General features: G+C 44.3%; 1 protein-coding gene across 3 annotated transcripts in view; it reads right to left on the reverse strand.

The window, feature by feature from the left end:
* Window positions 1-14,833, reverse strand: part of TMEM178B (transmembrane protein 178B) — a 362,353-nt gene that overhangs the window by 301,015 nt on the left and 46,505 nt on the right. The gene's annotated exons all lie outside the window — the stretch shown is intronic.

Genomic DNA, 14,833 nt, shown 5'->3' on the forward strand with positions numbered 1-14,833 from the left:
GGGCAGAGACGGAAACTACTAGGCAGATGGGAAGGGAAGACTAAATATGAAACTAAATGCATCTTTGGATTAGTCATGGATTTAAGCGGACTGTGGGATTAATTGGGAAAGAAAAGAACAAATTAAAGACTGAGAATATTTCCTTGCAGATTAGGTCTAAGAGATAAAACTGAAGCGTTCCTAATTTGTTTTATGTCTGAGAACAAAACCTTCCTTAAAACATAGAAGTCATCTTTTGTACAGGATTTTAGGAATGAAAGAAAGTAGGGAATGGCTTTTATACTTTCTATATGTAAATCTGATCTTTAACAGCCTCACAGACAAAATTTGGACAGAGGTCATGTTTTCTCCCCAATACCTGCCCTACTGCACTCTGGTTTTCAAGTTCAACATTAACTCACATTCACGTGCCAGAGCACACACAGGTACATTAATTACCCTCCCAACACCCTACCCCCATCCCTCCCCACCCTCACTCTCAGGAAACAAAGCACTGCACCAGCCTTCTCCTGGGTCTTGCTTCCCCAGACGTGGTGAAGGAACGAAGGAGTAGTCTGTTAAACTAATTCTCAACAAGGATGCATATGGCTCTTCCTTAAAATCTTGAATTTTAAAAGAGAGCTCATGAAAATAAGAATACCTTAGCCAAGAAACAAATTTTTACTAATTTATATTTTAGTCCTGCCAATCTGGTGGGAGAAAGATTTTGTAAAATGGAAACTTTCAACAGCCCCCTTCTATCATACCACATGGACAACCAAATACTGTGCCAGCACAAAATTTTTTTATGTTTATTATCTTGAGAGAGCGCACACTCGCGAGCATACACACGACAGCATGCACAAGCGGAGGAGGAGCAGAGAAAGAGGGAGAGAGAGAGAATCCCAATCAGGGTCCATGCTGTTAGCACAGAGTCCAACATGGGACTCAATTTCACGGTTCATGAGATGATCACAAGATCATGACCTGAGCCAAAATCAAGAGTTAGACACTCAACCAACTGAGACACTCAGGTGCTCACAAAAAAATTTTTTTTTACTCATCAATAATTCTAATCTATTTTCTTTGGTTAACTTCCATACCCTTTTCACCAAACTATATTCCATTTTGATTTTACAAAGAAAAAAAAAAAAAAAAACTCTGGCACTATCAGAAACCCCTAATGAATTTCTAAATGTTGATTACAGTATAATATGATCGCTTCCATAGTTTAAATGTATTCATTAAACAAATACTTCTTATGTGGCAGTGCTGTTCTGGAAACTCGAGGGGGGACAATTAAGTCAGACAACATCCTTACTCTTGAAGAGTTTGTTTTTCTAGTTCAATGTAGTTAAAGCCAAAAATCCAATAGCAAATGGTGGTCCAGCCTTAAAAGCTCAATTGGAACTTCAGACCTCACAAACAAGAACAGGAAAACTGGAATGAGTTAAAAGTCTTTTTTCAAGAAGGAAACAAACAAAAGTACAATAAGGGTTCAGGTTAGGAAGCCCTAAGGCAATCTGAGCCTTGTCACTTTAAAAAAAAAAAAAAAAAAAGCCTTGCAGGTTCTATGTTGACCGCCTGCTCAGAGCCTGGAGCCCGTTTCAGATTCTGTATCTCCTTCTCTCTCTGCCCCTCCCCCGCTCCTGCTCTGTCTCCCTCTGTCAAAAATAAATAAATGTTACAAAAAAAAAAAAAAAAGCTCCTAGTGCTGTGAACGGAGGCTCAAGGCACCTCTGCCGATTAAGCCTCCAACTTCAGCTCAGGTCATGACCTCACAGTTCGTGGGTTTGAGCCCCACGTCCGGCTCTGTGCTGACAGTTCAGAGCCTGGAGCCTGCTTCGGATTCTGGGTCTTCTTCTCTCTCTGCCCCTCCCCCACTCTGCCCCTCTCTCTCTCTCTCTCTCTCTCTCACAAGTAAATAAACATTGAAAAATTAAAAAAAAAAAAAAAGAGAGAGAGAGAGAGAGATGCAGAACTGCCTAAAACAAATGTCAGAGAAACTAGAGCTGGCTAAAATAGCTCCATGACAATAACAAATGCAGGTAAAGATGTGGAGGAGCTACAAAACCCATATGTTGTTGGGAGCAGCGTAAAGCGGTTCCATCACTTTGAAGAACTGCCAGTTTCTTATCAAGTTAAACATACACTTACCAAATAAGCCCACCCCCAGATATTTATTCACCCAAGAGAAATGAGAAGCTACTTCCACAAAAAGACTGCACAAAAATGTAATACCAAACGGTCTTAAAAATAGCCAAAAAGGACAAACTACCCAAAAGTCCATCAATTACAAAGCAAACGAAGGGTGAGCTATTCTTACGATGGAATACTACCCAGCAACAAAAATACACACAACAAAGGTAAATCTCAAAATACTACGATAAGCAAAGGAGGCCGGTCACAACAAAGCACACACCACGTTTCCATTTATATGTGGTCCAAAACAGGCAAAACTAATCTGTACTGAAGGAAGTCAGATCTGTCGTTGCCTACAGTTGGGGAGAGGTGGCCAACGGAGGAGGGAACGTATGGGGTGATAGAGATGGTCTGCTTCTTGTTGAGGTGATAGGTACAACCCTCGACACACAAACAGAACACTTGAGATATTGTATGTTAGTTAAAATCTTAAAAAAAAAAAAACTTTTAAACCTTTTAAACTGCTTAACATCAGGTTAACAGGGGAAAAAAAAGGGCACAAAAACACCGGCAAACACCTGAGAGAGCTGCTCTCTTAGAGAAGTAGATGTTGGTGGCTGCCACTGGCATTCCAACTCAGTACCAAAGGGCTGGGTTTTACTGGTCCAAGACAGTCTTGTGGCAAAATGTCCGGGAGATTCAAAATCAATGTGCTCAAGAGTCATCTTTAAGAATAGTTCCCTTATAAGTAAGAATATTTCTTGCAAGTCTACCAGGACCAGGCATAGAACTGGGTGTGGGGAATTTAGCCCCACACCTGACGAGCTCCCACCCTCGCGAAGGGACAGCGACAGTAGGTGGTAATACGGTAGGGGCATAACGTGGGGAGGGGCGAGATAAACAAAACAAGTTAGCTGATTTCAGGGGCTGACTGATCCCATCAATTTGTACTTACGAGGTCGTCCTGCTTTTACAGGTTTGTCTAGTTAAGGTCCAACGTCGGGATACACTGATGTAGCGATAGAAAGCATACACGGGCTGTGACTACAGAGCATTTGCATAGCGACTTACGCTCATTCCTGGCTCAGTCACCTTTCAGGAAGTATCCGTTGTCATGATTAGTTCCCCCCTCTCCCTCCTTATAACTAAAACATGAACTTTGAGAATACATGTACAATTAGAGACATGTACAAGAACACATTCGTCACAGTTTCATTCATAATAGCCAAAGCTGGAAGTGGCCCAAACAGAATGGATAGGCTGTGGTGGATTCATAGAATGGGATGGCTCCCTGCAATAAAAAGAACAAACTGCTGCTACATAGCAATTAACAACTTGGATGAATCTTACAGACATAATATTGAGTGAAAGAAGCCAAACACAAACGACCACATACTCTATACTGTCATTTACATGAAGTTCAAGAACAGGCAAAACCAATCCAACAATAGAAGACTGCGGTTACGTTTGGCAGGAGCTGCCCACAGAAAGGGGGCACAAGGGAGCCTTGTTGCGCGTGAGCAAGGTTATCTTGATCTGACTGGTGGGAACATGGGTAGGTGCATGTGAAAACATTAACTGAGCTCTTCGCTATGGATCTCTGTGCCTTACTGTATATATATTATACCACAACTTAAAAAGTCAAGAATTTAAATGCAACTAGCTAAATAAAGAAGCACATTTGGGAATAGGAGTATTTCTCGTGTAGTATCTCATTTTCAGCCACTGATGGCTTCAGTGAATGGAAATGCTGGACCCTTTCTATTCTAAGTGGTTCGTTCATTCATTCACTACACATCTCCTGATCATGTCCCAGCTGCTGGGCACCACGCTAAGTGCCCAGAACACATGAACGAACCTGACAACACGATCCCCATCCTTAAGGGCATCCCTGAAATGGGCAGTCAGCCATGTAACCTATTACCCTGGGGCAGCTGGTGGCAGCTTCTCTTGATGTGGCCCTGTGGGAGTTCAAAGATTTCCACAGGAGAAACCTTAGACCCCAATTTGAATCTAGTAACTAAAACCTCATGCGCGGTCATCCATTTCTCCCGAGGAGCAACGTGGGTGATAGCTCTCAGATCATAGTGTTTAATTGCAATTGACATTTCTAGGTCATCAGTTGTGATGGCAAGTATCCTCCTGGAAGACTCCTCATTTGTGACAACAGCAGAGGAAAAGAAGCTAATTTTAGAGAACACAGCCCAGCTCCCACCCTGTGGAGGAACATCCAACAGAAGACTCTTTGTTCTCTCAGCCGTGGAGTGGTGTGGGAATCGCAAAACAACTCCAGCAACTGCCTCCCACCCTCATCACAGGCCCCGGGATTCTGCCCTCCAGATGGTTCAAGAGGCAGCCCCATGCAGTATTAATGTATGAAACATGACAAACACTTTGCTCTGGTTTCTGGCATGAGTTAATATTTAACGTGCTTTGAGTTTTATTTTAAAAGACCCGAGTTAATTGATGGTACATCCAAAATAGCCCCGATCTTCTTGCATTTTTAAAACGCTTCGTGGTGAAAATGGACACAAGTTAGGCATCCAGGGGCTGCTTTGCCTCACAGAAGAGGTCTGACGACCCGACCCTGGAGCTAAGAAGAAAGTCGACCTCTGGAGAGAACAAAAGAGCAAGAGAAAAGGGAGCAGGAAGGCCAAGGATTCCTAACAGTACCCAGCGTTCATCCCTCCTAAGGCTGAGCAAGCAATTATTCCCGACTAATGCTGACAAGACCAGAAAGGAGGCCCAACGGGACTGGTGTTTGGTTTCTAGATATGACCAATAACAAGGCTGACCAGATGTCCTGGTTTATCTGGGACGATCTCAGTTTACACTTGTTACAAGTATCAACAGTGTCTCCTTTAACACTCAAAAGTGTCCCCGTTTGAACAGATTAACAGTCACCTAATCAGTAAGGGAAGCAGTAGCTGGTGTGCTAGAATTGACACAGCCTTTGGAGGAGGAAAAGGACCAAGTCCTTTTATATCCTGTGGTTCACCTTGGGTCCACTCAGATAGGGGCAGAGGTCAGGGCCAAAAGACCCAGACAGAAAATACAGGACAAAAGGAAAATCTAACTCTACAAGCATGAAAAACCTCACAGAGAAGGAAAAAAGAACATCTGCAGAATAAAAGACAATCACTCAGGAGGCTAAAGGGGATTGGACCACAGAGACAAGAGCAAGCCCCACCCCATGGAGGCTGGCATTTCCCAGGGCTGCCATAACAAATTCACCAGAAACTGGGTGGCATAAAATAGAAATTTACGTTCTCGTGGTTGTGGAGGCCCGAAGTCCAAAATCAGGGAGACGGCAGGGTTGGCTCCTTCTGGAACAGATCCCTAACTCTCCCAGCGTCTGGTGGTTTGCCAGTGGTCCCTCCATCCCAACGTTCCAATCTCTGCCTCCGTGTTCACGAGGCCTTCCCTCTGGGTGTCTTCATAGCTCTGCATCCTCTCTTTATAGAGACACCTGTCACTGACTTTAGGGTCCACCTAAACCCAGGATAACCTTCATCATGAGCTCTTCAATTTTATGTGCAAAAACCTTTTTTCCGAATAAGGCCTCTTCGTCGGTACCAGGCGGTAGGACTTAACCCACATCCTTTCGCAGGCCACCATTCCACCCACTACAGATGTATGTAACATAGCGCCCCCATGACTCAAATTTACCAAATAGGGGTTTTTTGGTTTGTTTTTAATCAAAAAGCCTTTCCAAGCTAAATCTGGAGTGAAGGAAGGCAAGAACTAGACTCCATGTAGAAGAAAGGGTGTAAGCGAACCAAATGCCCAAGGAATGAGACAACTCCCTGGTGCCTGTGGCCACCATGTCCAATGAGGAGAAGCTGGGACAGCTGACAAGTCATACCCCACTTTTCCCCTCAAGGTTTTTCCCTGGTTTTCGTGGTCGATGGCCTGTGAAACTCCGGTGTCACGGGGCTGAAGGTGGTAGAGCTGCATCGGACAAATCTGCCTGGTCCTAAAGCCTGCTTCATACTTCCTACTTTCTGCTCACCAAGTATATGGACTAGCCCCACACACACGCTTTGGTGGGGAATACCAAAGAAGACAAGGGGCCTCCTTCTCAGGGATGACCAGTGACTTCAAGCTCAAAATTCCCCAGGGTGTTTCTTGACCAAGAACCCCACCTGACCCTGTGAATTAAACACTAACCACTAATCCAACTCAGCATCTCCACTGTCCATAAAAATCCTGCCACTACAAACAAGACAAAACAAACTGAATTAAGTTCTTATATAACCACAGTCCAGGACAGGTCATTTCCTTGATCAGAGCATCACTGGCTGCTCATTGCTAGAGTAGCATTTTCCCAAGGGGTTTCCGTGTATACCCAGAATAAAGTGGAAGGTGTTGAAAGGGAAGTAGAAAGGGGATTAGGTTCAGGGAAAGATGGTCCAGATTCAGACAGCACATCTCCAAGGCTATTCACACATCAGTTCCTGCCTCCTCTCTTCTTAATACCCTACATGCACCACCACCCCACCCATCTATCCAGGCTGCCCATACACTGCTCGTCTTTGAGCTCTGGCTCATGCTATTCCTCCACTGAGAATGTTCTTACCAATCTTCTCCACTCACTCACATACCAGGTGTCCTGTCAGGCATACCTCCTCTAAGGTCCTCTTTCTCCACTCCAGTTCAAGATGGCATCTCCTTCCCCTGCATTCTTAGTGTCCTGATCCCTCATTCGACAAAATCTGTCATCCCCTAATAAATGTCTTGCTCCTTTCCCACTCCCAATTAACCCAAAGCCCTTTAAGGAAGGGAGCACTCTTCACCAAGCATAGCGACCTCCACTTGGCAGATACAATGTCTACTAACAAAGGGAAAGTAACTTGTGGGTCCATGAGAAATAACAGTGAAGTACAACTCCATCTCTTGTCCCATCTTATTTCCTGAGCTTCCAGTGCCAAGAGAAATTTTCCAGCAAACTGACCTCCTTCACCTGGAGGATCGCAAATGCCAGCTATAATTAAAACAGCAAGCAACTTTATTTTCCAGTATATTTCAGGCGCTATATGGGGCGCCGGACTTCACATCCTTCCGAGTAGCTAAGGAGCAGAGCTTATTTTCAGTAGTTTCCCAGATTTTATAGCCATACTTTCTCTTCCTGATGTATGGCATATAGGTTTTAAAGTATACTAAAAAAAAATTTTTTTTTGGTTTCTGAACTTCTTTAAATGTCTTAACACCTCTTGAGCTAAATGGAGACACCTGAAAATGTCAAGTAACAAAAGAGGGGTTGAGACAGAAGTTCTCTTCTAAATCAAACACAGACATTTTCTCAGAAGTATTTTTTAAATTCCTTTGACAAGAAACAACTAATTAACATCCTGATAGGGGGCCTCAGATAGTTCTTTTATCCTTGGTTATCCAACAAACCAAAGCACATAAAGGACCAAAAAAGGGGAGGGGGGAAGGGAAGAAGAGGAAGTATACTAGGTAATTCTGGAAGCTTTCTTTTTGTATTTTTCCCTTTTGACTGTTGGATGAGATAATCGGACTGGAAATTCTAGGGAGGAGCAAAGTGATGAGTAATGAGAAAGAAAGCAGCTTTGTAATCTTCTTTGAAAGGTTCTTATTTCACATTTCTTCTTAGAAAAAATAAAATACAATACTCCTATCCCTACCTTGCTTTTGTTGCAATTTCAAACATTCACAATACTTAGAATACCAAACGGTAGGCATCAATTCAACAAATATTTATCACATGCCTGGCACCGTGCTAGGTGCCAGGGAAACAAAATGTGATCAACTCCCTCTTCCAGTAATGTGGACAGGCACATATTGGGAGGGATCTCTAAAATAAGAAACGGGTGCTGGCAGGCTCAGGTGGCAAAGCATGCGTCTCCTGAACTCCGAGCTGTGAGTTCAAGCCCCACACTGGGTGTAGAGATTACTTAAAAATAAAATCTTGAAAAATAGTAAAATAAAGAAACAGGAGACCTGCCCTCCTAGAGCTGATGGTCTAGAGGACAATGCTTGGCAATGTTAAAAAAGAGGTCAGGGGGCAAAAAAGCTCATTGCTTCTTGATATTCGATGTTCATTATTAGACTAAAATGGATCCATAGAGATGGAAGTCCATCGCTTTGAAACTTTTAAAAACAATGTTTAACATCACTCTAAGAAAGGGTTAACCAGCATGCAATCCTAACATATATTTCTGCCAATAATGTCATAGTACGTTCTAGATCAAAAGATTGCAGGACTCTCTGGCTCCCTCATTATACAGCCAAGAGGCGAAGAGTCAGAAGTTCAGGGTGTGCTGGAGTTCACAGCAGCCACTAGTGTAGACAAGGGGATTAGACTCCACCTCCCTCTGAAGCAGGTGCACCACCCCGAACAACTGCACTCTCTTCTACATGATGCAAGCCCTTCCCCCTTGGACTCCTCAAGGGGATGATGTGCGGGGGCGGAGAGAAGGAACCACTCTTGCTCCTGCCGTCTGCTGCCATGGCTACTGAAGGATGACCAACACGGTACGGTCGTCAGGGGATCTTCAGAATAACAGACAGTGACACCCTGGCCCTGGCACTAGTCATAGGACAAGGAAGGAGACAGCCTCCTGGTCACCCGAATAGCCAGCAAATCATGATGTTGCTCTCCCTGCCTCACTGGATTCTAAAACAGCACTCTTCTCCAACTTGGGCATAATTTCTATTTTTCTGTGTACCTCTGACAGATCAAGAGAGAGGAAAAGCAGGCTGAGACAGGTGGGACATCTGGGATATGCTCAAGGACCTTAAGACAAAGGGACAATGAGATCATTAGGGGCACCTGGGTAGCTCAGTCAGTTAAGCGTCTGACTCTTGGTTTTGGCTCAAATCATGATCTCACGGTTTCAGGAGTTTGGAGCCCCACGTTGGGCTCCACACTGACAGCACAAAGCCTGCTTGTGATTCTCTGTCTCCTCGGCTCTCTGGCCCTCTCCCACTCATGCTGTCTTGGCCTCTCTCAAAATAAATGAAAATAAACTTTAAAAAAAATTTTTTTAAAAGATCATTAAAGGAAAAGAGTCAGGGGTGTCCTCAGAATGTTGGGCATGAGACAGACTGTGGATAGATGGAAACTCAGAGGTTCCTGGCTGACCAAGACTATTCCCAGAGTTTAAACTTTTCTTCTAACTCTGTGGCCTTGATCCACCTGAAAATGGGCAAGAAATACTTTGATTATGGAAACCATAGTCAAACAAGCCATAATGGTTACCTTTAGAGCTACATCAACAAGCTATTCTGGTTCTCATTCATTCAGAACCTTCCGATTCCCAGAGGAGTGGTGAAGGAAGAAAAAAAAGTAAGGGACAAGATGAAAAAGGGAAAGGCCCTTAACCATCAGGACAGATTCCAGTCTTCAGTTCATACAGCACGTTCATGTGCTGTATTTCATGCATTTCATGCATTTCATCTTCCAGGATGCCAGTGGTATTCCTCTGATGGAGGGTTGGCACTTTTCCTGGGACAGGATAGCATTTGTTTTGCATAATCAATGTCCTTTGTTTTACAGTCCTGTGTTCTTAGGGCCCTTTGGGGCCAACAAGCACAAAAATTGTTCTAGGTAATAGCACTTGATAAAGATGCTACAGTAATGGCCTATTGATAAATCCATTATCAATAACAATTCCCTAACCTACAGCAGATGAGCAGTCTACACTGGACAGGACAGGCCTAGATTTCAACTCTTTCCCCTCTTGACAGGTTGCTATAAAGTCCCTCACTGAGGCATATTCTCTCTCAGCCCTCTTCCTTCTTTCTTCCATTTCTTTTCCTTTACCCTGTTCTGCTACACTCTGGTCTTACCCAAAGTCTTATTTACTTATTAAACCAAAGACTTTGAATAGGTTATTTTCCTGGGGAATTTCCAGGCTGTTCTCCTTTACTTCCAGTAAAAGAATTTCTAATTGGACAGAGTGAGTCAACTCTACCAACAGAAGGAATTATGGAAGACAAAGAGGCTGCAACCCCCAGAGATGAAGAACAAGAGACAACACGAACTCATGAGAGCTTTTAACAAATTCTTAGGAGACAAGGGCAGGTGGAAAAGAGCACCTGACCGGAGTTACAACCTCAACAGGTTGAAAGGGGGAATGCAGACAAGGAGGGGGGGCTCACTACCAGAGCCCAGGGCCGCTCAGGACTTACGAGCAACAGGTGCATGGGGGGAGGGGAACAGGTCTCCTACAAAGAAACAAGATTAAGTGGCATCACATTTCATTACCTAGAAACCAACAGACACATTCTCACTTTGGAGACATCGTTCATGTCAATTTACCATTCTCTATCTAGTCAGACTGTCAACCAAGAATACAAGAATAAAATCATTTTCACACAAACAACGACTCAAAAATATACTTTTTAAGAAGCTCCTATGGGTGCCTGGGTGGCTCAGTCAGTGAAGCATCCAACTTCGGCTCAGTTCATGATCTCGCAGTTGGTGAATTTGGGCTCAGAGCCTGGAGCCTGCTTCCAATTCTGTGTCTCCTTCTCTCTGCCCCTCACCTGCTTGCATTCTCATTCTCTCTCTCTCAAAAATAAATAAAAAATTGTTTTTAATGTTTAAAAATTTTTAAAAAGAATTTAAAAAATAAAGAAGCTACTATAGGATGTGCTACAGCAAAAAAAAAAAAAAAAAAAAAAAAAGAAAGAAAGAAAGGTAAGAAAAAAGATATGACCCCTATGGAAAAGGGAATGCAATCAAGATTGTGGTCAAATCCCAGGACCCGCCTAAACAGAAACCAATCAGAGCAGGAATGAAAGAGGTCTCAGAGGGGAAAACGAAACTTCAAGTACCTTTCCTGTTGAGTTGTTTGGCAAATAATATTGATAGGCATTTGACAGATCTAGCAGAATCTTCGGGAGAAATAAGCAATAGATAAAGCACTGAGCAAAATTTTGTAAAGGCCATTATGACCTCTAGGCAAATAGAACAATGTACAAGAAGTAAATATAATCATGGTATACAATTTGGCTTTGCTGTAAATGATATATATATAGTCCTAATGATGTAAATATTGACAAAGGATTTAACCAAAAATTGTGATATAGTTTTACTGAGAAAATAGGAGGGAGGTGGATAAAGGGAGGGGTAGAAGTATGGAAATTCAATCAACTGGATCACAATGTTAATATGGAATATCTAATACAGCCCAAGAAACAGCAGTGTATTTTTTTTAAATATGGTGCTATAGGAGGAAACCAAAACCTCTCAAGTGCCTGCCTCTAAAAAGCTGGTGTGGGATATGGGAGAAGGAGGACTGGTTTTTTTTCTTTAGGACATTTTTAGTTATATTTTACTACCACTATTTTACTTTGATTAAGAACAAAATTAAAAAGATGTGTGTCCCATTTATATTCTGAATTAACATTTTTATAAGACCTGCAATGATGTTGTAAATAGCGTAATCATATTGAGTTGCATGATTTTATTAAAAGCATTTTATTAAATGTAAACATTTAAAAATATTCCACCATTAAAAAAAAAAAAAAACAAGGATAGGAGTGCTTTGTGGCAAATACATCTGCCCCTCTAAATCTTCACAGCCTGATAAATTACCTATCCCCTCCTGGAGATGAAACAGGTTGAACTTCAGACTCTACCCGGGGCTTTTGCCTCCAGGTGCACCATATCACAACATACGTACCAACTGTCTGTTCTACGCAGGTCTCACGATGCTCATCTCAAGTTTTGCCTCCAAATACATAAGAAGACCCTGCCCTTCCCAAAGCAGTTACATGATCCATTTTCAGCACCACCTAGCCTTCCCACCTCCGTCTAAAATCTGACCACTTTACTATCACAACTAGACTATCTAGCACAAGCAGACTAAACTTTGCCAACCCTTTCATTCTTACGAGGATAAGCAGACTCCTGCCCTGCTCCAGCCATCGGTTCACGGAGACATGCGATGACCCCTTCCATGTGACTGAGAGCTGCACCCGAGGTCCCCTCATGTTCCTCGGCCTCATCAACCTCTCTCAGCCTGCATGGGCCTGGCTCCCTCCAAAGCCCTTCCTCTCTCTCATCCTCTACCGATTTCTGAGACTGAACCACAAGAGGGAATCTCCAAGATAAGAACTCCCCACGGAGGGCATTTAGCAAATGTATCTGCAAAACGCATCAAAGCATATTAATAAACGGGAATGCAAGCTGGTGCGGCCACTCTGGAAAACAGTATGGAGGTGCCTCGAAAAACTAAAAATAGAGCTACCCTACGACCCAGCAATTGCACTACTAGGCATTTATCCACGGGATACAGGTGTGCTGTTTCGAAGGGACACATGCACCCCCATGTTTATAGCAGCACTATCCACAATAGCCAAAGTATGGAAAGAGCCCAAATGTCCATCGATGGATGAATGGATAAAGATGTGGTTTATATATACAATGGAGTATTACTCGGCAATCAAAAAGAATGAAATCTTGCCATTTGCAACTACGCAGATGGAACTGGAGGGGATTGTGCAAAGTGAAATTAGAGAAAGACAATCATATGACTTCACTCATATGAGGACTTTAAGAGACAAAACAGATGAACATAAGGGAAGGGACACAAAAATAATATAAAAACAGCGAGGGGGACAAAACAGAAGAGACTCGTAAATATGGAGAACAGAGGGTTATTAAAGGGGTTGTGGGAGGAGGGATGGGCTAAATGGGTAAAGGGCACTAAGGAATCTACTTCTGAAATCATTGTTGCACTATATATGCTAATTTGGATGTAAATTTTTAAAAATGAAAAATAAAACAAGTTAATAAAAAAAGCATAGGGGCGCCTGGGTGGCACAGTCGGTTAAGCGTCCGATTTCAGCCAGGTCACGATCTCACGGTCCGGGAGTTCGAGCCCCGTGTCAGGCTCTGGGCTGATGGCTCAGAGCCTGGAGCCTGTTTCCGATTCTGTGTCTCCCTCTCTCTCTGCCCCTCCCCCGTTCATGCTCTGTCTCTCTCTGTCCCAAAAATAAACAAACGTTGAAAAAAAAAAAGCATAATAAAAATGTTTGCTGAGTACCAACAGAAGCCACAGGTGTTGTAGAGAGCACAGGACTTGAAAGCGGCTTTAGCCGCCACCCACATCCACCAGGGCTCTTTAGTCCCTGCTGGACTCTTACCTTCCACCTGCCCATACGTTACCGGCCAGTCTCCCCCTGAAAGCTCTCTGGCCACCAGAGCCCTCTGGGACCATGTGGGACAGGAGGCACCGAGCAGCTCACATCCCTAAGCCCCAGCAAGCCTCAACACAAGGAGAATCCACGGATAAAGAGCTTAAGAGTCAGCTGGAGAAAGTGGAAGCCTTTTCTGCACAGTCTCCCGGAGCTCCACGGGGACTGAGCCCCAGCTGCCCACAGCACTAACCCACTCAGCGACTCCCCCAGCGCATCCCCCTTCTGCTGCTTCCTCCTGTCCCTGCCTCAGGGTGCACTCAGGGGAACTAACACGGGGCCCTGTCGGACTCAGCAAAATGTCTGGAGAGCCAACTGTGCCAAAGCACGGTCCTCGGGGACCTGCTATAATGAACAGGTAAAACTGACACATAATTAGCACATTTTTTAATGCAAAATAAACGTTAGAAAGCAAGATTTTCTGAAGTGCCCCGGACAAGGCCCTTTTAATTTTGTTTATGTTGTTTTCTTCACACCGTTCCTTCAACACCCTCTTTTCTTTGCAAAGGTAAAATTCCTCGCACCGCAAAGTCGAAACACGAGTTAATAAGGTCTGAAATAACGAGGGCTCGTGATCATTTATGGTTGTCTCTATCCCGGTGTGGCCTCTCTAACCGAATCCTCGGAACCGTCAGCATTCGCTTCTCCTGCAAAACCTGCGTACATTCTCCAAACAACAAGCCCAGGGCTTCCCTCCGAGGTCAGACATCCCTGATGTAAGGAACGCCACCATCGTTACCTGTGTAGCTCTCACGACACGCGGAGCCTTCGAAACACTTCATGTACGTGAACTCACTCATCCTGCGAGGTAGGCATTATTATTATTCCCACTGTGCAGACGAAGAGACCACGTCTAATGTCAAACAGGAAATGGAGAGGCTGAGATTAAAACCCAGGCCGCCTTACCTCCGGGCCCCATTCTAGGCATAAATGGAAAAGGGCCCTTCGCCCACAGAACCCACCTCGGGGAAAGACGCGTCCCGAAGAATCTCGCACCAGCCCTACCAGGGAAGCCCTTAAATAGCTGCAGCAGGGGGGGCGGGACGAGCCAGGACGGAGACTTGGAAGGGCGGAGAGATCCCAGCACCTGAACTGCGCGACCCAGCCCCCTGCCGTAGGAAGGGATCCTTGCAATGCCATGATTGCGTAAAATTGCACAGGAGATGGTAAATAATGTAATATTTCACAAATATCTACTCCACCCACGGATGCCACGTGGGGGTCCCTTGATCCAGTAAAGCATCTCTAAGTCGCCATTTCATTGGAACTTAATAGCCGAAGAAACGGGCTGGGACACCAGCTGAACAAAATCCGGTTCTGGCCGCCCTCCCGGTCTCTCGAGAGGTTGTCAGTTCTCTCCCAAACTTCGTCCTACCTCCGGCCTGCATCTCCTTACTTGCTTCCGACCCTGCTTCCCTCATCCTCTGCCACACAGAGGCCAGCACCCACCTTTGCCTTGTGCTTAGGGCCGTGCTGACAACGAATGACGCGGCTTGCACTGTCTCTGGCCGATGAGAAAAGCGCAGAGGCGGCCTCCGTA

The sequence above is a fragment of the Herpailurus yagouaroundi genome, unplaced genomic scaffold (genome assembly GCF_014898765.1).
Source record: "Herpailurus yagouaroundi ecotype Mexico unplaced genomic scaffold, PumYag 100, whole genome shotgun sequence".
NCBI classification, from domain to species: domain Eukaryota; kingdom Metazoa; phylum Chordata; class Mammalia; order Carnivora; family Felidae; genus Herpailurus; species Herpailurus yagouaroundi.